Source organism: Corvus hawaiiensis, chromosome 9 (genome assembly GCF_020740725.1).
Source record: "Corvus hawaiiensis isolate bCorHaw1 chromosome 9, bCorHaw1.pri.cur, whole genome shotgun sequence".
In the NCBI taxonomy this organism is placed as follows: Eukaryota; Metazoa; Chordata; class Aves; order Passeriformes; family Corvidae; genus Corvus; species Corvus hawaiiensis.
The window spans coordinates 5,471,909-5,499,618 of record NC_063221.1 but is presented as its reverse complement, the minus strand read 5'-3'; the positions used below and the strand labels follow the sequence as shown (position 1 = coordinate 5,499,618).

The 27,710-nt window shown below is 48.2% G+C and overlaps 1 long non-coding RNA gene across 1 annotated transcript; it reads right to left on the bottom strand.

Moving 5' to 3' along the window:
* Nucleotides 1-336: 336 nt before the first annotated feature.
* On the bottom strand, nucleotides 337-4,709 carry LOC125330161. The gene is made up of 3 exons (XR_007205391.1): nucleotides 3,679-4,709; nucleotides 1,810-1,888; nucleotides 337-1,343 (listed from the first exon to the last, which is right to left on the bottom strand). It is a non-coding gene; the product is annotated as an uncharacterized LOC125330161 (long non-coding RNA).
* Between the last annotated feature and the right edge of the window lie 23,001 nt (nucleotides 4,710-27,710).

The window sequence follows — 27,710 nt, the reverse complement described above, 5'->3', positions numbered from 1 at the left end:
TGATCAGAAATCTGCTGCACCCAAGAGACCAATGGACTACAGGTGAAACTGAAACCATGCGATCCTCTACAGACTGTATTCCCTCAAGGCTTGTTGTTAGCTGGGAAGAATAAAATGAGTTGAGCAAGGTGGCTGCCCTTTTTTATCATGCAGGGAGGTGTAGGAGTCCACAGCATGATTTTGATTTTGCCTGTATAATCAGCATCAATAACGCCAGGCAGCACAAAGAGTCCTTGAATAGTAGTAGAGTATCGTCCTAGAAGCAATGCAGCTCAGCTGCCTCCAAGAGGCCCCCAAATTCCCGTGGGGATCAGATGAACAGTAGTGTCAGCAAGAGTTACATCTGTGGCTGCTGCCACATCCAGTCTGGCACTGCCTGCTGTTGCGGGTGTGAGACTGGCATCCCAGAGTGTCCTCTGCATGAGTGTTAGCAGCAAGTCTGCAAATGTCTTTAAATCATGAGGTGTCATAGTATCGGATTTAAGTACTGACCCCAACATGTTGGTAAAGAAAGGTGATGATATGCCGAACTCTACAAGGGCACGTGGGAGTTCATTAATAACATTAAAAGATAGCCCTTGCCACTTAGCTAGCTGACGGGGGGGGGGGGTGTATGTGACAGGAGTTACAATACGCTGTGCTACCTCTACATCGCCTGCTTCCAATGCTTCCAATCCAACTTCAACCCATTTATCATGTGAGTCCGGAGGGAATAAATCAAGCTCTTTCTTTGGATCATTAATTCCTGGGACAAAAAGATCATAAGGATAGCTAGGATCTTTTCCACTTCTCAAGGTTAATCATTTCTGCAGGGGCTCCACAGAGGATTCTCTAACTGAGGTGTGGCTGTAGTCGAGGCAGACATAAAAGCCACACTAGTCATAATCCATAGTCAAAAGGTAGAAAGATTTTTTTATTTTCTCTACTGCTATTCTTATACCTCTTCACAATGGCTGTGGCCTAGTTTAAGATTGGCTGCTTAGAAAACAATGACAAGGCTGTCTAACAAACAATGACCATTCAGACCATAAAACAATCAGCTATACAAGCAAAAGTATAGTTGCTACATATTATCCACAAGTTCTTCCTTGTACACTCTTAATGTCCCATAACAAGAACATCCTCCCTTCATGTCCAGAACATCTTCTCTTATTAATTATCTTCCCGGCCTTCTTTGTGGGTTTCACTGAAGCTGCAGAATTTCACTGCAATATTCTCACGGGTAAATTCTGATCGATTTTAGGTCTAACTCTGTGAGGCCTCCAGTCCAGCTGTCAGCCTCATCAGGTCCCCCTCTTTGTTGTTGTATTACAAAGGCAGTGGTTATTGACTTTTGCAGGGCCCTTTGCAAAAAAGACAATAAACATGGCACAATGAGCAGGACGCAAAAAATAACCAATAGGATCAGACATCCAATTTTAAGTAGATTTTTGATCCATCCCACAATTTGCCAATTGCCAAACAAACTAGTAAGCCAATCAGATTCTGATTCTTCACGCAATTTTGACACAGTAGTTTGCAATTCCTTAATGTGGGCATGAATAGATTTTGAATGATCAGACAAATTCATACAACACATTTCATCAAAATCTTCACATCTATGTCCATGTGCTAGCAACAGAGTATCAATAGCAGCTCTATTTTGCAGTGTAGCGTGCCTTACTGAACCAACATCTGTTAATAATCCGGCTAAAGCAAGCGAAGTGGCGTTAGTTTGCCAAGCTAACCAACATCCTAACTTGTTTAACAGTCCCAATGCTTTAGCAGCTGTTACTTGTGGAGAAAGGAAGGAAACAGCCCATCGAGTACCTGATGGCCAAAATTTGGTGGTGTCATCACAATCAGGGGCAAACGCATGGATGCTACGTTTTCCCCTCCGTGGTTTATGCTGTAAAATCATAGATGTGTTAGGTGTTGTCAGAGACTGAAATATATTTTATGACTTAAACATTTTCTTAAAAGACTTTTAAAACTGTATTACAAAAGCTGCAGAGAAGACTACCACACCCTGAATGGGGCCTGAGGCCTGACACTGCTCACTGATGAAGATAAGATAAAGTAACAACTCAGGGCTGGGGACATTCACTGAGCACAGGCTTAACACCTCCAAGATGAAGACCACAGCCCCAGGGCTATCAGCTGCCAGGCTCACACAGACCCTTGCACCAAGGGGTGGAAGGAGGAGAGGCTTTGGGTGTCTTGGAAAAGCCTGTGGTCAGAGGCACAGTGACTGCCCACCCTCCAACTGTGCAGAGGAGCCCAGCTGAGGGGTCCTCACGGCGGGGGGGGGGGGGGGGGGGGCGGAGCTTATCCACAGCAGAAGGGGGTGACATGGCCCATCACAGGGGCCCCCCTCAAAGGGGTCCCCAGACCTTGCACCAGAGCACCAGAGATGATGCAACAGACCCTCAGTGTTGCAAGCGACAGTGTCAAGCCAGCCTCTGCAAGAGAGGCACGTGGGCGTTCCCACCCGGCCCAAAGCGTATATTAATCCACAGATTCTGCACTCTTTGGCGTGTGGCAGAGCGTGGCGGCGTGTGGCGGCGTGTGGCGGCGTGTGGCGGCGTGTGGTGGTGTGTGGTGGCGTGTGGTGTGGTGGTGTGGCGTGGCGTATGGCAGCATGTAGCGGCGTGGCCATGGCGGCGATGGGGGACCCTCACCACCAGCAGACCAGATGGAGGGGAGCAATGAGACATCGTTGGGACCCTCGGAGGGGTGATATGCTTCCACCTAACCCCTGTCACCTCTCCCTGTTCCCCCACCCCCCACGCACACTTCTTTTTTTTTGTTTCTTTTTCTCTTTCTTTTCTCTTCCCTTCTCTTTGCCTCTTTTACTATTAAATGAGATACATCCATTTTTTGGCAACAACATCTAACCTCGTTCGGTTTTAATCTCGTTTCTGGGGATATTTTGAACCTTCTGAGTTCTTTCCGGTTGATGCACGGAGACTTAGCTTGCTTTGCTTTTCTGGGTTTAAACCGAAACTTAACAGGTGTTAACAGTGAGAGTCGTCCTAAGCTGCAAGGACCTCCCTTGATGTGTGATGGAATCACAGCCCATGTTCAGTCTCTGCAAATAAAAAACACCCCTGGTGGCAAAGCTAAAGGAACAGTAGTAGAGTGTGAAATATGTGGTGAAGTATAATTGCACCAGGCACTTTCATTTGCGAATATGGGTTGGTTAGGAGAAACATCCCATACTTTGGACTGATCAGATCCCGAGTAATTAAACTTAACACAAAGGTCCATTTTCACGGATCCTAAACGCTCTATCTCTTGCGGCTCAAGAGTTGCACGGGGAAGGTATGAAACCCATTGATCCCAAGCATCAGCGTGATTGCGTGATTGTAAAAGCTTGCTAACTGTCCTAGGCTTTGGCCAGTCATCTATCGGCAAGCCAACAAGGCAGGTAGGAGAAGGATTGTCAGGAGTAGCAGTGGCTAAGCACAGAGTATCTTGCCCCGTCGCATTGGCTAGGGTAACCCACACATTGGTTCTCGGCTGACTAACAGGCCAAGCAGAAATAGCAGGCACTAAGCTCAGCAAAACTGACAAGTACCATATTGGCACCTGCATTTTTCTGTTATTCATTGCCATTTGCACTCCAGTACATCTCAATGCAAGCCAATACCCCTTGATCACAAGGATATACAGTGCGATTCAGTCCTCCTTGGTCACCTGTGCTAGACGCTTTCTCTGGTCAGAGGTAGCTCGAACTATGCTGCCAAGGTCATCCCTGTGTTGCTGTTATCCTCAGGATTTGGCCGAACAGGCGGTGGGATATTCTGCCGCAAATCAGGACGCACACACCTTGCTGGCACCCACCGTGGTCCAGTATCTGTGGAAACACAAGCGTATCCACGTCCCCAAGTGACAAGGTCCCAGGGGCCTTCCCACTCACTGGTAAGCAAATTCCTTACCCATACTTTAGCTCGAGGCAAATGTGTTTCACTGGTGCACTGCAAGGAATAAAACTGATTTAAAATTGAGGGATTGTTTGAATGAGCCAGTATGGTCAAGTGATTTATGGTATATAGAGCTTTCAAAAGTCTGGACTGTGGGGTTTCCCCTTGCATTCTCCCTTTTTGTTTTTCTAAAACAGTTTTAAGTGTGTGATGAGCACGTTCAACGGCAGCCTGACCAGTGGGAGAATGAGGAATACCAAATTTCTGAGAGATGCCTCACAGACATAAAAAATTCCTAACTTTCTGAGAGGCGTAGGCTGGCCCATTGTCAGTTTTCACACAGGCAGGTATGCCTAAAGCAGCCAAGGCTTGCTGCCAGTGCAAAATTACATCATGGGCCTTTTCTCCAGCATGGGCAGAAGCCCATATAACAGAAGAAAGGGTGTCAATGGATACATGTACATATTTAAAACGACCAAAATCTGAAATGTGTGTAACAACAGTCTGCCAAAGCTGTAGGGCCAAAAGACCACAGGGATTTACTCCAAAGGGTAAAGGTCCATTAGAGTTATGACAATCTGGGCAAGCACTAACAATAGCACGAGCTTCTGTAGGTGTTAGCGAAAACTGTTTATACAATGTGCGTGCATTTTGATGAAAAAAGGCATGAGATGCTTTAGCCTGGGCTAGTTTATCTGTCTGAGGAACTGCCCAAACAGGATTAGCTAATGCATCAGCATGAGCATTACCTTCTGCAAGAAATCCTGGTAGGTTTGTATGGCTTTTAATACGCAAAACATAAAAAGGATACATACGTTGCAAAACAGCTGTCCATAAAGCCTTTAACAAAAGAAACAAATCAGCATTATTAACTTCTTTTAAAAGGGAACAATTTACTCGTTGTACAACATCTGCAACATAAGCTGAGTCAACAATTAGGTTAAAAGGGTCATTAAAATGATGAAAGGCCACAGTAAGTGCTTTTAATTCAACCAATTTTGCGGATCCAGTACCCTGACCCTGCAAAGTCTGCCATCCCTCCTCATTTTTCCAGGTGACAATTGCTGTTCCTGTTTTTCCTGACCCATCCGTAAATACTGTAGGCCCATCTACAGGAGTACGACTTAATTTAGGTTTTGCTGATAATGGGGTGGTATTCAGTGATTGTAGTAACTTATGAGTGGGAAAATGGTAATCAATTTGTTCTGTGCAGCTCTGCAGCGCGTTCTGCAGTGCGGAACTATTGGCCAAGGACCACTCAAAATAATCTTGCTGAATAGGAATAGTAAATTCAGCAGGATCTTTGGCAGCAATTTGCAGGCATCGGTGTCTACACTTAATAATTACTTAGTTAATAATCAATTCAAAAATTGTAGTGACTGTTTTTTAGGTTTGTGAGATAAAAACATCCATTTTAGAATACGCAATGGGTCAGGGGACCAATGATCAGACCATTGTGCAATAATATCTGTTGGATGAAATTCTGGAATTACAACAAAAACAACGATATCAATGTCAGGGTCCACACGGTACACATGGTGATTGGAAATAGTTTGTTTCACTTTATCTAAGGCTTGTTGAGCTTCAGGGGTAATCTGTCTTGGTGAGTTTAAATCTGAATCTCCGGCTAATATATTAAACAAAGGAGAAAGTTGTGCAGTGGTGAGTCTTAAATAGGGACGCGGCCAATTAATGGTTCCTAACAATTTCTGTGCATCATTTAGAGTGTGCACTGTAGTGTCAAATTGAGCAGTTTGAGGGCATATGGTACGTTCAAATATTTTTAATCCCAAATATTTGCAGGGTGCTTCTGTTTGGATTTTTTTCAGGTGCAATCTACAATCCATATTTGTGCAGAGCCTTTAAAAGCTCTGGCTGTATGTTTTGCAAATCCTGTTTGCAAGGAGATGCTATCAATATGTCATCCATATAGTGATAGCAATAACTGTTAGGGAATTGTTCTCTAATAGGCGATAGAGCTTGGGCCACATACATTTGACAAATAGTTGGACTGTTTTTCATACCTTGTGGTAAAACTTTCCATTGATATCATTTTACAGGTGCAGCACTGTTAACAGCTGGTACTGAAAATGCAAATTTTGGTCTATCATCAGGATGTAAGGGAATCATAAAGAAGCAATCTTTCAAATCAACAACTAAAATGTCCCATGTTGCAGGAATCATAGTAGGAGATGGCATGCCTGGTTGCAGTGCACCCATACTTTCCATGACTGCATTAATGCGTCTCAGATCATGCACCAATCTCCATTTGCCTGATTTCTTTTGAATCACTAATACAGGAGTATTCCAAGGGCTGACAGATTGCTCTATGTGCCCTTGCGATACCTGCTCATCAACTAAATTTTTCGGGGTGGCGAGTTTCTGTTGTGTTAGAGGCCACTGTCCTTGCTGCACGTGATGGTCAGTTAACCATCGTAGAGGTGTTACTGGCTGGCAACCGCCCTTCTGCACAATGACCCCTATTAAAAATTGGTGCCAATTGCAACTCTCCAAGTGGCTAAAACATCACGTCCCCATAAATTTAGAGGCGCAGCAGTCACATGTGGGCCAACTGTACCAACCCGGTTGTCTGGACTTTTTATGAGCACAAAATATGTACTTAAATAACTTTGTGTCATTCCCCCAAGACCCACAATTGAATTTTCCACTGCAGTGACAGGCCATGAGTTTGGCCAGTTGTGAAATGAAATCACTGTGCGTAGCGGGTTTGGTTTGTAACCAGGCAGAAACACCAATTTAGTGTAGTGGTTTGGTCCAAAATACTCATTACTATTTACCTTCTGTGAGATAAGAATTAGGAGAAACGTAAAGCAGGCACCAGACTTGAAAGAATATAAAGAAGTTTATTAACAGACCTAAAAGAAGGAAAAAAAAAAATCATACCACACCTTCAGAACTCTCCTCCTCCCCCCACCTTCCTCCCTTCTCCCACTGACAATGTAAAAATGCAACCCTTGAGATGTTCAGTCTGTTTACCACTTCCATAATAACCTTGTTCAGTCCATTTAGGAAGAGGAGTCTCTCTTGTCCATGCTATGAAAACATTATCACAATGAGACAGCCGCCTGGGTTGGTTCTCTGCTTGCATGTGAGTCCCTTCCCCCCGCCAACTTGCAGCTTTTCCCATGTCATAGGTTAGCAAGCATAGTCCCGGAAGGGACGTCCTTGCTAAGGGGTGCTTACAGTTTCCTCTGGGAACTGATAGAACCTATCAGCTGGCCAGTTTGAATATGGACAATTCTCTAAGCCACTTAAAGTTGTGACCGCCTCTGTGATCCACATTTAAGAATAGGCAAACTCCCCCTCCAAGCTCTCTCTCGTTTCCGGCGCTGGGACAGGTGGCTGCGGGGCCCGTGTGGGGGCCAGCGGGCCCGGCCCAGGCCCTGCTTGGGCCAGGCCAGGCCGGGCCACGGCCATCCTGGGTCGATGGGCCCTGTTCCAGCCATGGAACCCCCCCCCACTGCCTTGCCGTGGGCAGCCGGAGCGGCTCGGCTCTCCCCCCTCTCCACTGCAATAAGAAAAGTTCAACATTCCAGCTGCAAAGCTGCAAGGCCGAGGTGAGATTAACCCTTTTAGTGCTGTGAAGAGCTGAAAACCTGAGGGAAGAGAGAGAGGAGATGCTTAAAGCTGAAATTCTGTTGTGAAGCTATGATATATCAGAGTACCCGTTGTAATTTCATGAAGATATGGGGGGTGGAGTGTTCAACTAGTAAGCAAAAGCACCTGCGCTGAGATAGGCAGATGCTGATGCAGCTGTAATTTCATGAGAAGTTTGGACAGGGAGAGATGGAACCAGATGAGGACTTTTGCTCCAAACGGGAAAGGAGAAAACCTCAGTCCCTAGAGATGCTCCCAGAGATAGTCCTAACGATGAAGATGATGAAGACCCTTTGCTCCCAGGGAAGGAGAAGGGCCTCTGTTTTTGTTTCTGAATGGCTCAACCTTAAAATTGTACCCCAAAAAACTTCAAGAGTGGACCCTCGAAAGCAGTTGTGGGAAAAGCTGCAAGTCGGGGGAAAGGACTCACACGCAGGCAGAGAGACTCCTCTTCCTAAATGGACTGAACAATATTTGGAAGTGGGCGGCTGTCTCGTTGTGATACTGTTTTCATTCATAGCATGAGCAAGAAGAGACTTCTCTTTCTAAATGGACTGAACAAGGTTATCATGGCAGTGGTAAACAGACTGAACATCTTAAGGGTTGTTTTTTCACATTGTCAGTGGGAGAAGGGAGGAAGGTGGGGGGAGGAGGAGAGTTCTGAAGGTGTAGTATAATTTTTTTTTTCCCTCTTTTAGGTCTGTTAATAAACTTCTTTATATTCTTTCAAGTTTGGTGCCTGCTTTGCATTTCTCCTAATTACTATCTCACAGCAGATAAACAGTAATGAGTATTTTGGACCAAACCACTACACTAAATTGGTGTTTCCGCCCGGTTACAAACCGAACCCGCGACATCCCACAACTGCTTTCGAGGGTCCACTCTTGAAATTACTGGGGTAAAATTTTAAGGTTGAGCCGTTCAGGAATACAAGTTCTCTTCACCCATCTCTGGGAGCATTTCATCTCTAAGAACAGAGGCCCTTCTCCTTCCCTGGGAGCAAAGGGTCTTCCTCATCTTCATCTCTAGGACTATCTCTGGGAGCATCTCTAGGAACTGAGGTTTTCTCCTTTTCCATTTGGAGCAAAAGTCCTCATTGCTTCCATCTCTCCCTGTCCAAACTTCTCATGAAATTACAGCTGCTTCAGCATCTGCCTATCTCAGTGCAGGTGCTTTTGCTCTCAAGTACAAGTTGAACGCTCCACCCCCCATGCCTTCATGAAATTACAACGGGTACTCTGATATATCATAGCTTTACAACAGAATTTCAGCTTTAAGCATCTCCTCTTTCTCTTCCCTCAGGTTTTCAGCTCTTCATAGCACTAAAAGGGTTAATCTCACCTCAGCCTTGCAGCTGGAATTTCGATGATCGCTGTTGGTCACATGACCTCTGCCGGACAGCGGGAGCAGCTTTAGCTGAACCTTGGCTGCCCTGGAGAGGGGGAGCCGGGCCACTCTGGCTGCCCACAGCAGGGCTGGTGGGGGCGGTTCCGCGGGTGCAACAGGGCCCATCGGCTCCAGGATGGCCGTGGCCCAGCCCAGCCTGGCCCGAGCAGGGCCTGGGCCGGGCCCGCCAGCCCCCGCACGGGGCCCGCAGCCACCTGTCCCAGCACCGGAAACGAGACAGAGAGACTCTGCCTCCGGGTTTACTATTCTTAAGTGTGTATCACAGAGGCGGTCACAATTTTAAGTGGCTCAAAGAATTGTCCATATTCAAACTGGCCAGCTGATAGGTTCTGTTAGGTCACAGAGGAAGCTGTAAGCACCCCTGTAGGTACAAAAATGCTGTTAGTGAGGAACTTCTTGTTATTTTTCTGTGAGAGACTTTTCTCTCTCACAGAAGAGGTAGCAGGGAATGTAAACAACCAAGCCACCTGCAACCTTGGAAAGTCTTGTTTATGGTATAGTAGAAAATATTTTGATAATGGATGTTTTAGGATTTTGGCCAATCACCCCCAAGGGGTGGCTGGTCCTTTGTCCAATTAGACTATGAAGAAAAAAGTCTATAAAAGAGTTTGTAAAATAATTAAATAAATCAATCTTGCTGCACAATTCCTGCCTGCTGGATCTTCTCCTCCTCCTTCTCCCTATGGCTGCGGGACACGGTGATATAGCGTAGGAACCAGGCCTGCGGTAATATTTGGTGCTGCCCGACGTGATCTGTACTCTCTGACGTGTCCTGCTGCTGCGAGCCAAGCCGAATTCCTGTAGAGGTACGCTGTTCCTTTACCCCTCCGGGACCGGGAGGTCCGACAGGACTGAAAAATGGCGAACAGCGGCTCACAGAACGACTCTGTCATACTGGTCTGGAAAGGTGTGTTTAGCATATTGCGCACCTCCATTCCTGAAAACTCAGTTCGGGAATTATTAGACTGGGCTACTTTAAAAGGGATTTCCATGGACAGAGATACTGCCTTGGACTTTTCCTTATGGCAAGAGCTCGGATGCGCTGTCCGACACGAGCTCCCGACTGGGGAGCCGGCAGCGTTAGAATTATACAAAACCTGGCGGTTGTTATTTATCCTGCTGACAGCCCATGACTGTGATAGCAGGGCTGGATCGCCTGTCTCAGTGATGAGTGACGGAGGAATGTCCAAAGGGGGCCCCGCTGACTGGGCTTCCGGGGCAAGCGATGGTGGATTCGGAATAACCCCCCCGGCTCCACAGGCAGAGCCTGCACTGCCTCACCCTGCACAGTCTCAGGACTCCGCAGCCCCCAGGGACCCCGCGCCGCCAGAGGCGGGGGGGTCAGGGCAGAGGCAGGGTGCACAGCCTGCCTTGCCGTTCGGCTGGACGGCAGCCACGCCTTATCCAGGGCCACAGATCAGCGGCTTAGCAACTTGGACGCCCAGAGAGCCTCCTAGTTCGGTTCCGTATGCACCTGGATCTAACTTAGCGGGCGTAGCGCCGGGTGTGCCCCCCCTGGGACTGCCTGGCTATGGCCCGCTGCCCTCCCTGGTGCTGGACTGTTCTGCGCAGTCACAGAACCAAACCATGGACCTTTTTATGCAGCATCTGCCCTTTCTGTCAGAGCTACGAACCCTATCCCATAGGATGGAGGACTTGCTCAGCCTGTTAGAGCGGCGAATGCCCGAGCCCGCACCGCAAGCGGCGCCAGCACTGGTCCTGTTGTCCGCGCCGCCCGCGTCCCCCCCGCCAGCTGCGGGAGATACGACTCTGAGCCGAGAAACGGCGCGGCTGGCGACGAAACCAGAAACAGCTCTGCCGCGGGAAAAGCTGGAAGCGGCGGCGGCGGCTGAGCAGCGGGCAGAGGCGGCGGCGCCGGGAACGGCCGCAGACAACGGGCCAGCGGCGAAGCCAGGCGCATCTGCAGAGAACGGGCCAGCGGTGGCACCGGGCGCGTCCGCAGAGCGCGGGCCAGAGGCGGCGGCACCGAGCGCGCCTGGGGAGCGCGAAACAGCAGCGGAAGCGGTGACCGCGCTGAACGCGGCTGCTGTGTGAGAGACGAGTGTGGTGCCGGCCGCGGCGCCGGGCGCAGCCATAGCCCTAGAGGCAGTGGCTGCAGCTTCAGTACCGGCTCGGTCGGAACTGGCCGAGATGGCCTTCTGTAAAGAAGCTGCTGTAAAAACTGCCGCACAGCCAGCTGCAGTCTGTCCTGTCTGTTCTGGCTCTAGTGAACTTAGCCAAAAGTGCCCCTCCTCCCCGTACATTTCTGTTTACTCCCAGCACCCCAAAGTTGCCTTTGCCTGATGATTCCTCGTCAGGCAGTGAGGCAGATGAGGTTCTGGCCCCAGGTCGTCAGGCGGCTGTAGCCGCGCGGCGAAGAAAAAGGCTGCGCCGGTCTCGCCCCTGGACTTTTCCGGACTGCACGGTAACAGTGCGTCCGACGCATCATAATTGCTTCCTAGAGTCTCTTAAGATGCGAGCATTGGGGGAGGGTGACTGGAGGTTATTAGAAATCCTTGGAATGCCAAATAGATCTGAGGATTCTGGGGGTAACCGGGGAGCTGTTACACTCCATCCGCAGGCTGTGCCCAAAGTTCAGGATGGTACTGGTTCCCCAAAAGAGATCCGAGCTTTCCCAGTGTATAAGGCTCTCCCAGATTCAGGGGAGCATGACAAGCATGAGGTAATTGCTTGGAAAGTTGCCCAGGACCTCCAATCCAAGGTGGCACAATATGGGCTAGGTTCTGCTGAGGTTATGCAAATAATAAGGGTGATAAATACAGATTTGCTTTCTCCATTTGATATCAGACACTTAGGTCAAATTCTATTTCAACCTGTACAATTTACAGTTTTTGAGAAAACCTTGAGAAAGCTGGCCGGCAAGACTGCATTAGCAAATTTGCAGCTCCCTGCTGCTGATCCTAGACAGACAGCAGGAGTGGATGCTTTGATGGGGACTGGTCCCTTCTCTGATCCCGGTCTACAGGGTAACTTGCCCTCTAGCGTCCTGCAGCAAGCACAACAGGTCGGCATGGCTGCCCTGTTGAAAACCATAGAGTTGTCAGCACCCAGAAAGTGATATACTGAAATAGTTCAAGGGAAATCAGAGTCATTCCTTTCTTTTGTAGAGAAAGTTGCTGCTTCTTTCGAGAAGCAGGTTGAAGATGACGGGTTAAGACAGTTGTTGTTAAGGCAGTTAGTGAGAGATAACGCAAACGAGGAGTGCAGAAAAATCATAGATGCCTTACCAGGGGATCCTGAGGTAACACACATGGTCGAAGCCTGCGCTAAGGTGGGATCTGGGAACCAGAGAAGGTCTGCTTTGGCTGCGTTCCTGCAGCCTGTTCACGCATCTTCTGGTCGTGAACCAAAGCAACCAAAACAGGTGAAGAAACGGAAGCGGCCTAAGCCCAGCCAAAAAGAGAACACACCGATCCCCCAGTGCAAAAGGTGTGGCAGGCCAGGGCATTGCACGGGCTACTGTAGATCCAGGACTCATGCCAATGGTCAGCCTTTGTCGGGAAACTTCCGCCGGGGTGCAAGGAGGGGGAATTGCTCTCCGATGCAGTCGCTCCCCCAGAGAGTGGCACAGGTACAGACACAGGCCTACCCAGCCACCCTAGAGACGGCACCCAGAGATCAGACGGCACCCAGGGATCAGACGGGTTTGACGTCCACACCGCAGCCGCAGTCGTCTTAGACTCTAGTGGTATTTATAAGGTTCCCTTGGACGCATATGGACCCTTAGCCCAGGGATCCAGTGCAATGCTGGTGGGAAAACCTGATGTTGCCCATCAAGGAATCTTAGTGCACTCAGGAGTTATTGATGCTCACTTTAAAGGTCAGATTTGCGCTATGGTCTCAACGCAAAAGCCCCCTGTAACTATTCCTGAAAAGACCTGCCTTGCTAAATTGGTGCCTTTTAAGTCTTGTGTCCCCAGGATAGAGCAACAAACTCACGAAGATAACGGCAGTGGATTTACGGGACTTCCGCAGGCCTTCTGGACTGCAGACATCTCTGACCAAAGGCCACAGATGACATGTACCCTGATCCTGCTGAACGCCTGTCCACCCCGGACTCAGCTTCGAGGTTTGATTGATACGGGTGCTGATGTAACTATCATCTCCTTCTCTGTGTGGCCTCCCTCATGGCCTTTAGCCCCGGTGGGATCGGCCGTTGCAGGAGTAGGAGGATCCACACAGAGCTATTTAAGCGAACGGCCTGTGGTGGTGAAGGATTCAGAGGGGCACACAGCTACAATTAGGCCTTATGTTGCTACCACTCCCCTTAACCTTTGGGGACGGGATGTATTGGCAGCTTGGGGCGTAAGGATTGGGACAAATTTTTAGCAGGGGTCACTGTGTGTAAGGGCGCACAGTATCCTACACTGTCTTTGTGGTGGTTGATTAACACACCAATCCGAGTCAGGCTCTGCTCAGTTAGTTGAATTAAGGGCTGTTACCATGGCTTTTCAGTGATTCTCACAGGAACCTTTGAATTTGGTTACTGACTCTGCTTATGTAGCAGATATAACCCAACGCTTAGATTGTTCACTTCTGAAGGAGGTGAACAATGCGGCTCTGTTTTTGCTGTTGCAAACCTTGTGGTCTGCAATTCAGGTTCGAGTGCATCTGTATTACATTCTGCACATTCGAAGCCACACCAATTTACCAGGTTTTCTAACAGAAGGCAATGCCAGGGCTGACATGCTGGCCAACCCTGCATGGGTAGGGCCTCAGCCTGACAAAATTGCACAAGCCAAGGCATCGCATGGTTTCTTCCATCAAAGTGCACATGTCCTGCAGAAGCAGTTCCATTTAACGCCAAGTGAGGCACGCGACATTGTCAGCGCTTGTGCTGACTGTCACGGACTCGCTGCGCCTTTGCCAGCGGGGGTAAACCCCAGAGGGCTAAAAGCCTTGCAGATTTGGCAAACGGATGTAACTCACATCCCTGAATTTGGTCGGCTGAAATATGTGCACGTGTCTATTGACACTTTCTCCTCGGCTATGTGGGCTACTGCTCACACTGGAGAGAAGGGCCGTGATGTCATTGCCCATTGGAAATTGGCTTTCTCAGTCCTGGGCGTGCCAGCTTCTGTGAAAACCAATAATGGTCCTGCCTACGCCTTGGAGAAGACGCGGCAGTTTTTACACCTATGGCGTGTAGACCATACCTTTGGTATCCCACATTCTCCTACTGGCCAAGCCATTGTCGAACGCGCTCATGGTACCTTGAAGCGTGTTTTGGACAAACAGAAAAGGGGAATGCATGGAGAAACCCCACAGAACCGACTAGCAAAATCTTTGTATACAATTAATCACCTTACAGTACCACAAAATTCAAATAATCCTGTTATTCTGAATCATTTTCTCTCATTGCAGTCTGCAAGCGACAGACAGCTGCCCCGGGCAAAAGTCTGGGTACGGAATTTACTCACTAACCAGTGGGAAGGCCCTCATGAGCTTATCGTTTGGGGTCGTGGGTATGCTTGCGTTTCCACAGATACTGGGATACGGTGGCTATCTTCAAAATGTGTTCGCCCTGACCTACGGCACCAGAGGCAGAACAGGCAACCTCCAAATGATGACCAGAACGCCAACCATCCAAATGGTGACCAGAATGTAGATCATCAACCTAATGACTCTTCTGATGATGACCAGGATGTCAACCATCAGGCAGATGGTCCTTCTACAAGCAGAGACTGGGATGGTCTTTCCACAAGCAGAGACTGAATTTTGAATTTCTTGTTATGGAGTCAGATAGTTAAAGCCTTAAGGACATTTTGAGAATTAATAACTGATGTAGATTTCTATTTAGGATTAATAGTAGAGTTGTTATCTTATAAAACAAAAAGGGGGAATTGTAGGTACAAAAATGCTGTTAGTGAGGATCTTCTTGTTATTTTTCTAAGTCCGTGAGAGACTTTTCTCTCTCACAGAAGAGGTAGCAGGGAATGTAAACAACCAAGCCACCTGCAACCTTGGAAAGTCTTGTTTATGGTATAGTAGAAAATATTTTGATAATGGATGTTTTAGGATTTTGGCCAATCGCCCCCAAGGGGTGGCTGGTCCTTTGTCCAATTAGACTATGAAGAAAAGAGTCTATAAAAGAGTTTGTAAAATAATTAAATAAATCAATCTTGCTGCACAATTCCTGCCTGCTGGATCTCCTCCTCCTCCTCCTCCCTATGGCTGCGGGACACGATGATATACCGTAGGAACCAGGCCTGCGGTAATACAGTCAATACTAGCTGCTACATGTATGTAAATCAGAGTAGACAAATATCAACAAATTTCCACACACAAATGAGAGGGCTCTAAGCTCACATATGGGAATATTACTCAGTGCTGTGGTGGTGTTGACAGGGTTATGTGATATATTAACCCCTGGAATTTCAATTGCTCGTAAGGTTGTTTTCTTGCCAGTATGATGTTTTACCGAATGCATGTGCAATGTGAAAGGGGTGCAAGTACTGACATTGTGAGTAGTTAAGCATAAGGGATGGGAATCTGCTCCAAAAGTTTGATTTCCTTCAACTGATAGCCAATCTGCCCCATTAGTTAATGACCCAGACTGAGGGAGCCATTCTCCTCCTAGAATTTTAGAGTTGTTATTAGAAATGAGAATTTCCAGGTCCCACCAGGTTACTGGATGAAACACCAGAGGGTCATAAACATGAGCCCAGCATATTTGCGTGTTGACACTCGTAACACAAGAGCTAAACAGCAAAACATAAAGCAAAGGTCTTACTTTTGAGTTAGCCAATACAACGGCCACGTAGGCCAAGAAGGTATTTGTGGCATTGGGTTCTGCCCCCACACACTGCATCATTCTAGTGCCTCAGCATCCAGAGCCTTGAGATCACCCCATGTTATGTTTTTACTTCTATTCCTCTTCTTTCCTGTTGAGGGGTTGGTCAGCTTCAGCTTGATCATCTCCTATACAGGATTCTGCTGGGCATCCTTCCAGCTCATGGTACAGTTTGACAGCTTTAGCTGGTACCCACAATGGACCTGTAGGGGATAGAACACAAGCATATCCTCTCCCCCAGGTTAGTAAATCAGCTGGGCCTTGCCATTGCACCCCCAGTTGTGGATCCTTATACAAAACTTTTGGAAATTGGTTCTGTGCACGCAAACCTTCAGAGCAGTATTGCTCTGCTGGGGATCGAGATTGATGATCTGCATTCAAAACCTTAGTGTAAATCTTGCATTATCTAATTGTTCTAGAGGGGCCATATTCCCCCTTTTTGTTTTAATAAGATGCGTTTCTCTTACTATGAACATTAAGGCAACACAAAAGTAAACCAATACCTGTAATAAAACAATAAGCTTACTACATGCTCAGCTTTAGCACTGAGCAAAAATAAGCAAGGTAATACATGTAATCATTAGTACACAAGAAAAAGGATAGTGATTGAGAAAGATACAGCATCAATTGCCTAAATGCTTTACCATCACCCAGTGTCTGCAATTGCTGGGGAGCCCCATTTTACAGTGAGGACCTGGAGAACCTTTCCCGGGTAAGGTTTCCAAATTTATCCCAAAAGGGGGTCCAGCCTTTATAAGCCCAAATCAGCAAGTCAAAGTGACTTGATTACATTTTTAGCACAGAAACACCTGGGTCTGATGGCATACTTCCTGACCAGTGGGGACAGGGCTTAGCCAGAGCCTAGGAGGGTCTTGACTGGGAGGGTTTTCCCTAAAATATCCTACAAACAAGCCTCTATTAATATCAGGTGGGAAAGTTTCTGAAAATGATATATTTCTTGCAGATTACTATACAAGGTTATGTGAAAGTTTCTAAAGCAGTTTGGCTTTGTCATTTATTTTTAAGTAAATTATCAATGGTAACATGAACAAACCGCAAACAATAATAGGAAGGCATATGAGTAACATTAAAAAATATCTTACAGCTAATTGCCTTTATAAAGGCTCTATGTATTCATGTAATGACATAAACAACATATTCAGAATCGTGAATCATATTGACTGCTTCTTGTGTAAAAAACGTTAAAGCTAACACTGCTGCATGAAGTTCAACCTGTTGAGTGGAACCACCCATTTGAATTATTGCATATTTCCATTCATGATCTTCTTGCCGTGTAATGACTGCCTTCACTGTGCATCTTCCTCTGTCAATAAAAAACATTACGTGCACCAGGAATAGGGCTACAGCACATGATAGTTTATAGTGTTAAAGGCAAGTGAACAACATTTCTGCAATAGTTTGTCTGAAGGCAAAGAGAAAGTAAATCAGTCCCACAAAATCTGCCAATGCTGTATGAAAAATGTCTGAATTTTGTAACAAATACTCATAACTTGTCAAGAGACAGTGGTAAATGACTAACCTCTGGATCATATCCCATCAATTGCACGATGCAGGTTCTGCACTTCTTAATTAAAGATGCACAGAGCTCTATCAGGGTAGTGACAGTTTTCTTAGGTGTATTTGGTAAAAAAAAATTGCTTCTATGTAGATCGTTCTGTCTCCCTAATAAATTAGCTTATTAAGGCTGCAGGGTAAGGTGCAGTAGAGAATAAAAGAAAGCAAACTGGTAAAGCTGGCACAATTCTGTCTGCTGTTGCAGTGGAGATTCGTGAGCTAATTATATCTAATTCTCGAATAGCTTCTACAGATAATGTTGGTGGGGAAGTCAGAGCCTTCTTTCAATTGAGCAAACGAATGCTTTAATTGACAAGTGGCTAAACCTAGTATGGGTCTTACCCACTTAATTAATCCCAGTGACTTTTGTAAATTATTCGATGTTTTGACATCAGGCTCTAAAGTTAATTGCTGTGGTTTTGCAACTTGTTCAGTTAACCCTAAATATTTCTAAGGAGGATCTACTGAATTTTTCAGGGGCCAGCTGCAACCCATGCTGAGTAAGATTAAGATGCCGAATAGTATCTTGTCAGTATGAACCATCCTGTCCACAAACTAAAATATCATCCACATAATGATACATGATGCTCTGAGGATACCAAGACCCCACAGGGGCCAGGGCATTGGCCACAATAAGCTGACAAATAGTAGGGCTATTTATCATCCCCTGAGGGAGCACTGTCCAGTGATATCGATGCATGGGACAGAAAAGGCAAAATACTCCTCATCAACAGGATGTAAAGGGATAGTAGAGAAGCATTCTTTTAAATCAATAACAAATTCCAATCTCAGGCAACAAAGGAAGATTTAGGGCATCTGGCTACAGGGCACCCATGGGTTTTATGACTGCAGTGATAGTCTGAAAATCACGCAATAAATGCTACTTTCCCAATTTCCATGGGTGTTGGAATTGTAAAAAGAAGAGAGGCCCGGGGACTCTGGCAGGGAGAGGAAATGCAGTCCAAACCAGTATGGTTGATAAGAGCAAAACTCTGTTTATTAGCAATCCAGAGGCACTTATATAGTATACCAGCTTGTTAACTCTTAAGTGGCTTAAAACTTACCAAAACGAACTTCTACTTCTACGTAATTGGACTTAACATTGGCAAGCTTCTACAGTTATGTTATGATTAAAAGAATTCAAAGTTCACCTCCCTTCTCTCCCGGTTAGCACATCTTATCAGCACAGCTGCATCGTTTCAAAACTCCCTCTTTGTTTCTCAGGCTTGGTTCTCACACAAGAATTTTCTCATGGAGAGTCTTTCTCACACAGGCCTTTTGCTTGCAGGCTCTTGCTACAGTTCTTTTATTGATCCCATAATTCTATGAATGATCCATGTCCCTGATCCTTTAATAATTCCCAACACATGGCAGCACAAAAATAGGTATATTCCAGGGAATAGTAGAAGGAACTATGTGTGCTGTCTGTAGTTATTTTTGTACTAGCTGGTTTGCCTTAATTAGCTTATCCCTTTCAAGGCCACTAGTCTACCTAAACAACAGTGGTGTTCTGTTGGCACAGCAGAAGTCCCAGCCATCTTCAAAATACTTTCCTGGACTGGTGCCTACATCCTCAGCTCTTTGAACATTGGGGCTACACACGGAAAATATAAATTTTACTCTATGGTTTCAATGTTGATGTTATCAAGTTCACCACTGATGCTACCAGTCTGCACATAGAAGAAAAATCTTTAATTCTGGGACAGCCTCAGAAAACAATGTGCTTCTTGTAAAAGACAGTCCTCCAACTTCAAGCTATGTAGTGGGTTTTCCTTTCAGAGATTTGGATTGAAAATTGCTGTAGTCTGGAACCCCAGAAAAGAGACAAAGTATACAAAATATGGACTCTCCAGGTGAAATATTCTGTCCTAGTGAAATCCAGCAAAAAATAAGAATCCTGTGGAATTTTAGCGGGGGAGGGAGTTCCCGGGTGCAGGGGAACCAGCCAGAGTCACAACACGAATACCAATACGATTTGAGCATCGTGCTCCAGTTTTATTGTTTACTTACACCAAGTTATACTTTGCAAAGTTCACGCCTCCTTCCCACGAGAAAGCCTCTAAGCAGCGGGGGAGCTGACCAGTGTATACCTTTTCCCAAGGCTGTTCAAGGCTGCTGGCTAGCAGGTGCCTTGCAAGCCTATCTTCAGCCTGAGGCCCCGTCGGGGGTACTTATGCAACAACCCTGGGGTGCCCATGCTCTCCTGGGGTATCACATGGCCCTGTTCCACAAGGAATTCCTTTACACATCCCCCGTTTTCTTTTTGGGCAACCCAGGCCTGGTTGATGATCTTTCGCAGCCCTGCTTTAAGGCAAGAAAAAATACACCCAAGTACTAGTAAGCCTAATATAACTACAAATAGCAATTGGCAGCCTGCTACTACCAAGGTACACAGCCATCGGGTGATACCCAGACCCTTAAGCCAATCTCCAATAGGGTCGTCTGTCTCCCGAAGGTTGTGTAGGCCCCTCTGGAGGTCAGAGAGGTGCTTGTGAACTGAGACAGAGTGGTCAGAAAGATTCATACAGCACATACCCTGGAACTCTTCACAGCCGTGGCCGTGAGCTAGTAGTAGAAAATCAATGGCGGCCTGATTTTGTAATACTGCATGCCTAACACTAGTAACATCTGTGCTTAGCTTGTCAAGCATCTGCGAAGTTATGTTTAGTTCATCCCTTGCCCAGAACGCAAGTTTACGCAAAATCACGTGAGCCCTGGCTGCTGAAGCACCAGGTAAAAAACATAGATGCTAGCCAAACTATACCACGACTCCAAAAGATGGGCTCTTCATTCTTTTTATATTTGAGCTCATGGATTGAATGTCGCATCCTGGTTTTAGCACGGTGGGTGATATTTAAGAGTTGATGCAGGCCTGGATGGAACAGGGTGAGTTTCCCTAAGTAGCACGGTCCCTCATGTGAGCTGGTGGGAACCCCATTCCACGCGCGGTCCCCGCATATTAAGAACGTACCACTGGGGAGGCGTTTCGGAGCTTGACCTGTGAGGTTGATTTGGTGGTACATTGCTTCGGACTCATAATTTCTCAGAAACCAGTCTGCAAGAGGGTCAACAGTGGCCCAAAGGTGCCTATTAACATTTAATTGACTGGTAGTGGGAGGCTCAAATGTCATGTAACCATCCCCAGTTTGGTTTGTGGAACCCAGTAGATCTAACTCTTCTGGTGTTCCCATGGTGACATTGATGCTTTTCAAGAATGCACCTTGCCAGCAGGCATGCTGCTGCGCAGGCTTGAGTCCGATCAGCCCTGAACACTTGCCATTGTTTGTGGCGTTCCCTATCAGGGAGCTGTTGTCTGGCATCCCTCAGAAGTCTTGTGGGTTAAAATATGGGACCCCGATTAAACAGCTGCAAAATGGGTCCCCTGGCGTGGCCAGGCTCAGACACATGGAGTCTTGTGCCATTAATTCAGCTAGGGTGACCCACATGTTTTGTCTCTTTCGGATTGCTCTCACCCTAACACTGCCACACTCTGTACTGTCTTCACTCGATCTGAATGGGCAGGCAGCTGATCAAAGATTTCTGCCAATGCCCTTGTCTCAAGATAGTCAAAACAATTCCCCACTCTATCTCTGTGTCTGGTGCTATATGCAAGAATCTAAGCAACTCCCCTTCTTGGTTCCCCGACACCCACCACAAGTCACAAGCAACCACCCAAGGCAGCTGTTATGTTCGCCACAGAGTCTTGCTATTTCTCCTGCTACGGAGAGTGGTGGATCTGGCAAGTTCTCAGCCCCCTCACTCAGCTGCGGCTGCAGCCTCTCCCAGGGCTTCTCAGGAAGAGGGTCCCGGAGTTCCAGCTGTTGAAGTAGTGGTGACACTTTCCTCAGGAGCCAATGCTGACTGCGCCTTCTTGCTTCAGGGTCCTGTATGTGTCGCATGGCACCACTTGCTGGGTACCCACAATGGTCCTTCTGGGGAGGAAACACACATATATCCTCAACCATGAAATAGCACTGGGCTGGGACCCTCCCACAAACCTGTTCGAGGGTTATGGTACGACACACTTATTCCTGGAAGGGCCCGCTTGATTCCCCTAAGAACTGTCTGATGATGGATTGCCACTGGAGGGTCCTCCCTATCCCCGGCCAGAGAGAGGAAGTTCAATCTAAACAGCACCTTGCTTAACCACTTACTTTGTTCCATCTCTCCCCCTTTCTGTTGGCCCAGATATTCTTTTAGTGTACAATGGGCTCTTTCTACCACTGCCTGACTGGTGGGCGAGTGTGGGATCCCCGTGATATGTTCTACCCCCCACTGCTGCATAAATTTTGGTAGGCGACCGCTAGTGTATGCTGGCTCATTGTCCATTTTGATCTTTTTGGGTACCCCCATTACTGCGAAGCACGAGAGCAGATGCCGCTCCACATGCAATGCCTTCTCTCCCGTTTGAGTGGTAGCCCACAGGAAGTGTGAAAAAGTGTCAATTGTTACATGGACATAGCGCTGTCGACCAAACTCAGGGACGTGAGTGACGTCCATTTGCCAGAGTTCGAGGGCTTTCAGACCCTTGGGGGTCTCCCACACCCAGCCCCGGGCCATGATGGCTACAGCGGGGACAAGCCCACACTATGCCTTTTGCTTCTGTCAGCAGGATCTTAAACTGTCTCTGCAGGGATTTTGCATTTTGGTGGAACAAATCATGGCTACATCTGGCTTGCTCAAAAGTGTTTGCAGGCGGGAGATGCACTATGGGGGCACAGGTCACCGCCTCATCTGCACGGGCATTGCCGTCTCCCAGCCCGATGTTCCACTGGTGGCTTCGAACGTGCAGGATACAGTAGGGGTGTGTCCATTGTTGCAGGGTGTGCCACAATGTAATGAGCAGTCTGCCCAGATGTTCGTTGTTGGTACATCAGATTTCTGCATCATGGATCCGTTGGGCTACCCCAATGACATATAGGGAATCGCTGACTACATTCACCGGTTCCTTCGACCACTGTTGTAAGGCCCGTATCACGGCGCGCAGTTTGAGTGTTTGCAAGCTGTCGGTCTGTTCTCTCGCTATGATATGAGTCTTCCAGTGGTCATTCTCTTTCCACGCACAGGTGGCCCACTTTGTCTTCCTCCCCACATCCGTGAACACTGTGCGCCCTAGTACTGGCCGTTCTACATTCAGCGGGCAGTCCAGCCACTCATAGCGCCCCAGCAACTATGCCAGTCTTCCCTGTGGGCACTTGTTATGGACCACGCTGGTGAATCTGAGCAGAGCTTCTTGCAGTGCCTCCGCATGGCATAGCATCCACTCCAAGTCCCCTGTCCAGACTGGTATACTGATGTCCTCTGCCTCTCTGCTGTCCAACTCCACCACTCAGTCACGACTCTTTCAGATTAAAAACGCCACCATCTCTACACTGGACTGCAGTCTGAAGCGTGGCTGAGTCAGCGGGAAGATCCATTCAATAATCTGGATGTCCTCCTCCTTTTTCTTTTGCCATTGATGAATGATGGCATGTGAACCTGCTGCGCTGATCAGGGTGATAAGGATGGCAAGTGGGACTCCTTCTTCTCTGTGTGATACCCATGCATGCCGCAGCTTATCTGTGACCTTGGTGAGAGCTGCTGCTTGGTCTGGAGACCATTCTCGAGGTTCAGCAGCGTTCGTCCCGTGCAGCCATGGCAGGAAGGGGTCAAGGTCAGCGTTCGTGATTCCCGCAACTCCGCAGACCCATTGCAGATCACCTAACAGCCGTTGAGCATCATGGAGCGTGGAGATTTCTGTGTGTAGCTCGATCTTTTGGGGCCTAATTTGCGAGTCTGATATGAGCCAGCCCAGGTACTTCCATGGTGCAGTCCGCTGGATTTTCTGGGGGGCAATCTCTAATCCAATCTCATGCAGGTGTTCTCTGACCCATTGCATCTCGTGGTCTGAGAACTCTGTGGCAGTAGCTCTCAGGATGTCATCCATGTAATGGTAGATGAGTGCTTCTGCGTAGCATTGTCGAATCGGATGTAGCACCCAGTCAACATATAGCTGACGCAGCGTGGAGGAATTTTTCATTCCCTGGGGTAGAACTACCCACTCGTAGCACTCAGTAGGCTCACTGCGATTCTTTGTGGGCACTGTAAAAGCAAAACATTCTGTGTCCTTTGGATGCAGTGGGATTGTAAAAAGCAGTCTTTTAAGTCAATTACCGTGATTTGCCATCCCTCTGGAATCATCATAGGAGCCGGTAGCCCAGGTTGCAGTGCCCCCATAGCTTGCATGCGCGCATTCACTTGGCGAAGGTCATGAAGGAGGCACCATTTTCCTGACTTCTTTGGAATCACAAAGATGGGGGTGTTCCATGGGCTGACCGACAGCTTGATGTGTCCTGCTGCTAGCTGTTCTGCAGCAAGTTGTTCTACTATCTTCAGCCTTTCGTCTGTTACCGGCCACTGCTCGACCCAGACAGAGTCATCTGTTAACCAGGTGAGAGCCTGTATGGGCAGCTGATCGGCAGCGGCCATCAGCATAATGCTGGTCTGTGGTGAGCACAAGGCCTAGCTGCACAAGGATGTCACGTCTGATCAGGCCTTGCAGGGTCTGAGGCAGCTTCATAACATAGGGGCAACATACAAGGGTTTGATTGTCCTCAGATTCTAGGGTAATCGGGGTTGCACTTCCTTGTGGGATTTGTGTTCCTCCCACCCCTACCAGCGTGGCTGCTGGTTTTTCCAGTCCCCAACCAGGTGGCCATACTTCCTGGTTGATTATGGTAATGTCAGCTCCTGTGCCAAAAAGCAGCTGTATTCTGATGGCTTCTACCCCCCTTCGCAGGATCACTTGCCGCTGAGGTCTCTGGGCCAGGTTCAATGTCCAAAACACGTCGAACCCAGAGGACCCAAAACCATGGTCTCCGTGGACATTGTTGTTACTGGTCCCCCCGTTGGTCATTAGGGGAATGGGGACAATTTGGGCAATGCGACTGCCCTGTGGGATAGTCATGGGTAGTTGCAGCGCGTAAGCCATGATCTTAATTTCACCAGTGTAGTTGGCATCGATGACTCCAGGGAGCACCACTACTCCCTGGTGGCTGGTTGATGGCCGCCCCACAAGTAGGCCACCCAAACGAGGACCGTCTGATGACAGGGGTCCCTTGGCTGTGGTAGGGATCAGGGTGACCTGGCGGTCCGTCAGCGTGACTTCTATTGAGGTTGCCACGTCCACTCCAAGGCTCCCTCGGGTGGGGGGCTGGTTCTGGTGAAGGAAACCACCGGGGTTGCACTCGACTCGTGGCTCTTTGGGGGGCTCATTTGTGTCTTGGTGTGAGACCCCACCACACTGTGCTGGCTGTTTCCCGCATGGCGGCATACTATGATGGTATGGTTGCCGGAATTGCAGCTGTGGCACCACACCAGTTTCTGGCATGTACGCCTCAGGTGCCCCTCCTCACCGCATCGGAAACAGGTTACTCTGCCCGTCCAGGGACCAGGAGGTGGGCCAGCAGCCTTCGTCCCCTTCTGTCCTTGCACCCCTCTGGTCAGTGCTGTGGCGATGACTCGTCCCTGTTGTTGCAGGACATTCTGCTGCACTGCAGTAAAAGCAGCTGTTTGAGATGACTGTTCCACACGGGTAGCACACACGAGCATCTCGTCTACTCCTGCTCCCTGGGGCAGTGTGGCAAGAATTGTCTTAGTTTGCCTATTAGCATTTTCAAAGGCAAGGGTCCGGAACATTTGCTCTTGGAGCTCTTCAGAGAGCTCAGTTGCGTCCTTCAAGGCTGCTGACAAACAGTCTATGAACTGATCATATGGCTCTGACAGCCCCTGTCAGACTGCTGCAAATGGAGGTGACTTCTTTTCAGGTACTGACAACAAGGCTTTGTGAACAAGAGTCTGTGACAACTGATGAATGACTATGGGCATGGTCAGCTGCATCACTGTCGCTCCATAAGCCCCGCTCCCAGTTAGCATGTCAGCTTGGAGCACATACAGTGGGTCTTGTGTGTCACCTTGGTGTTTGCTAGCTTCTTCTTGTGGTAGCTGCTTCCACGTTCGCTCCCAGAGCATGAACTGTGAAGGGGTTAACAACAATTGTGCAATGCTGATGCATTCATTTGGACACAGGACATCTGCTGTAAAGATAAACTGCAGAATGCTTTGTGCAGCTTCAGACTGCAAGCCATGCGTGGTGACCGTTTGCTTGGCTTGCTGCAAGAGCTTCCAATCATGGGGTTCCCACTTTGCATTGTCCCCTTGTACAGGGCAAGCGAGGGCATCCACTGCATGCCAATCACCCTCAATGATTGCATCACGGATAACTCCATTCCATCTCCTTCGCAATGGGTCAGTCCTCCCCGTCAGGGCTGAGGGAGGCGATGGCTGCACCTCCCCTCGTGGGAAGGGAGGGGCTGCAGGCACTGTGCCCAATTCTCCCGACGGGAACGTAGGAGTTCTGGTGGCTATCTTGACCGGTGGGGCCATGGGACGCCACGGTGCTGATGGTGTAATACCACAAGCCTTGGACTCCAGCGCATCCTGCCGTGTAGGTAATTCAGCAAGCTTTCTGATTACTTCATGCATCATCTCTCTGTGGTTCTCCTCCTCTTGGGGCTGACCCCCATCAGCCCTGGCTGGCTCTGGCTCTGCAGGCGATGAAACCGCAGAGGCTGCTTTGCCATCACATGTTGCTCCACTGTCCGGCAGATGGGGGTTGCACGTTGCTGCTTTCAGCTGAGCACTAGGACCGCTAGTTTGTGCCGCCGCTGTCGGCTGGGAACTAGGACCGCTCGTTTCTCCTTTGCCTGCCTACGCCCCGCCCCCTGAGTCGGGCGGCTCTGCTTCCGCCTTTGCAGCCATTTCTCCCTCAGACATCGGAGGGGTAACTTCCTTCCCCGCTGAGTCCAGCAACTCCCGCAGGGAGCGTATGGGTGCTGCTGTGCCCTTAATTGGTCTACCCGCGGCCAGCCTGAAGAACCGTGCAACCCTGGACTCCACCCTGCTCCCCAGCTGCCACTTTGTAATACCCCTGTCCGTTTCCGTCCCGGAGCCACCACGCCCTAAAGCTTCAATGGCCGCCGCAGCCACCTTCCTTTCTGCTTTCATCTCTGTGAGAGTGTTAGTTACGGCTCTCCAGGTTAAGCTGAGAGCTTTAGCTTCTTTAGCTTCCTTTCCACCCTCAGTCATGGACAACCACAATTTGTTCCCTACTTCCCACCACGCTTCAGTCGAAAACAAAAGTGAAGTGTATCTCAATAATCCATGTTCCTGGGCCCACATAATGAGGGCATTAAGATCTCGGTCTTTCACAATCTCGCCTCTCTTAGAGAAAATACTAGCTAGGAGTCGAGTTCCAGCCTCATCCTCCATAGCTTCTCACCTGCGGGCACGCGCTCGGCTGCACGAACTGCGGTGTCCGGCCACTCAGCTTTGAGGCTTAGCCCCTGGCTTTTCTCAGCTTTGGGGTTTATCCTCCGGCCTTTTAATTGGCTTTGAGGCTTAGCCCCCGGCTTTACTCGGCTTTGGGGCCACCTGCTCTGGTTCCCCAGGCTCCAGCACTGATATGATGAATTGGAGTCTTACCGCATTTAAGCGAACCTGCATGTAGCAAAACTCACTTGGGTCCCTGTTCGGGCGCCAGGTTTAGCAGGGAGGTCCCGGGTGCAGGGGAACCAGCCAGAGCCACAACACGAATACCAATACGATTTGAGCATCATGCTCCAGTTTTATTGTTTACTTACACCAAGTTATACTTTGCAAAGTTCACACCCCCTTCCCACGAGAAAGCCTCTAAGCAGCGGGGGAGCTGACCAGTGTGTACCTTTTCCCAAGGCTGTTCAAGGCTGCTGGCTAGCAGGTGCCTTGCAAGCCTATCTTCAGCCTGAGGCCCCATCAGGGTGCTTCTGCAACAACCCTAGAGTGGCCATGCTCTCCTGGGGTACCATACGCCCCTGTTCCACAAGGAATTCCTCTACATGGAATGTCTTAGGCTAAGTAGTAAGTGAGAAGATAGAGAAAAGGAGATTCAGGCTACCTAAGCCAGAAATATTTTGCTTTGGTTTTCAGCCCACTTCTGTTTTTCTATCCTCCAATATTACCAAATTACAGGCACCAATTGACAGTGATTGAAACACACGGACCAAGCATTGATGATGCAAGGACGTTTTATTGACAAAGGCACAGATATTTATACTGTTTTAGCTTCCGCATAACAATTTCCACTTGTTCTGTCTACATGCTAGCTAATGCATAGCAAGATATAATGTTACTTTTTCTCTTTTGCACTTGCTTATCTTGCTGCAGGATATTCTGCAGTCTTCAGCAGGGTGTTCTGTTCTGTGCAGAAGGATGTGATTTCTGCAGTTCCTTCTTTATGTATTTTTCTCATAGTTCCTGCTGGACCAACTTTAGCAAGTCAGCTGTATTTAACTCATTCTTCTCTGCAACACTTC